The 1,733-nt window shown below is 41.8% G+C and overlaps 1 protein-coding gene across 3 annotated transcripts in view; it reads left to right on the top strand.

Moving 5' to 3' along the window:
- The window catches only part of PLEKHG7 (pleckstrin homology and RhoGEF domain containing G7), a 56,957-nt gene that overhangs the window by 28,150 nt on the left and 27,074 nt on the right, over positions 1 to 1,733 (top strand). The window lies entirely within an intron of this gene.

The following is a 1,733-nucleotide window of genomic DNA, read 5'->3' as shown; positions in this document are numbered from 1 at the left end:
GTCTAAAATGAAGGGGCTGGACTAGATGATCTTTGAGGAACCTTCCCATTTTCAGTCTATGACTTTGACTTCAATGGGCCTCATTTTCTTCATGTATAAAATGAAGGTGTTGGATTTGAAGACCTCTGAGTTTCCTTCTGTCTCTAGAGCTGGGATCCAGTGGACTTCAGATAGCATCCCCTCCATTTTTTTTCTAGAGGAAATAACAGAAGCTCAGGGAGGCAAAGGGAATAGAATTTGAAGGATGATTAGAACCCAGGTCTCCCCAATTCCAAGCCCAGAGCTCTATTTCCATGACTCTAGATTGCTACTTTCTGAGGCAGGGAACCCAATCCTAGTTCTTGAGCTCACCTTCCCTAGAAGACAAGGCCAGTAACTCGAGGTCATTTCAAGCAGGGGAATTCCTTGGAGCTAGGAAACTTGGATGGAAGTTTGATCTCCTTATGAATCAAAGATGCTCAGAACAATGGGCCTGAGTCATACCCTCTCTGGCCCCGTAAGAACTCAGGTACCGTGTTACCCAGATGGTTTGATCCCCAGCTCAGATTTTCAGATATGAATGGAAGCAGGAAAAGCATCACTTCCCAGAGGATTGAAGGGACTTTGTTTATAGCTTCCAAGTGAAAACCCTGTAAAGCTGGTAAGAATCAACAGCTCTTCCTGAGGATATAGACTGATTTTTCATTTTGCTTAGGTCACTAAAATCCTCAAATCCTGGTTTACCCTTGCCTAAAGTCTCAGGATGTGAACTAACCATCCAAGACACCTAAATCCCTCTGTAAGCCAGAGCTACCCACATTCTCAGACTATGCTCCCTTCTCTGCACCTATACTCCAGACAAACTCAACTGCACTCTATTCCCCATAATCACATCTCATGGCATGGGCCCCAAGACTCAATTAAGTCTAAGCACAGTGCCTGGCACACAGTAGGTACTTAATAAATGTATATTGATTGATCGACTAATAGTGTGTCTAAGGCTTACCATAGTGCCTGGCACATAGTAGGTACTTAATAAATGCATATTGATTGATCGACTAATAGTGTGTCTAAGGCTTACTATAGTGTCTGGCACATAGTAGGTGCTTGATAAATGCATATCGATTAACTAATGATGTGTCTAAGGCTTAGCACAGTGCTTGACACATAGTAGGCACTTAATAAATGCACATTGATTGATTGACTAATGGTGTGTCTAAGGCTTAGCACAGTACCTGGCACATAGTAGGTGTTTGATAAATGTTTATTGATTAATTGTCTACCTCAATGCCCCTAACACAGCAGCAGGACACAGTACAGACACTCACTCAATAGATGTTTGCTGATTGAATGATTGATTGATTTTGTCTTTGCTCATGCTGTTCCCTTAAGAGATAATGAGACATGGTAGAGAGAGGGATGAATTTGGAGATGGAGGACCTGAGTTCAAATCTAGGTTCTGACCCTTGCTACCTCTGTGATTTTGAGCAAATCACTTGACCTCCATTTCCTTATCTGGAAAATGAGGGAATCAGACTTGAAAGTGTCTGAGATGTCTTCCAGCTCTGACTTGATAATACTATGACTTGAGAGTGAGAAGACATGGATCTCATATCCTGGATCTGGCATTTATTTGTTATGGAACTTAGAGAGAGTTAGTTTACCTCCACGGGCCTCAGTGTCCTCATCTGTCCACAACAAAAATATACAGGAAGTTGAATGAGATGCTTTTGAAAATTCTAGCTCTAATAATT

This window comes from Vombatus ursinus, unplaced genomic scaffold (assembly GCF_900497805.2).
Source record: "Vombatus ursinus unplaced genomic scaffold, bare-nosed wombat genome assembly UNPS02014874.1, whole genome shotgun sequence".
NCBI lineage: Eukaryota > Metazoa > Chordata > Mammalia > Diprotodontia > Vombatidae > Vombatus > Vombatus ursinus.
Note: the sequence above shows the minus strand (reverse complement) of the source record. Positions and strands in the feature narration are given on the sequence as shown.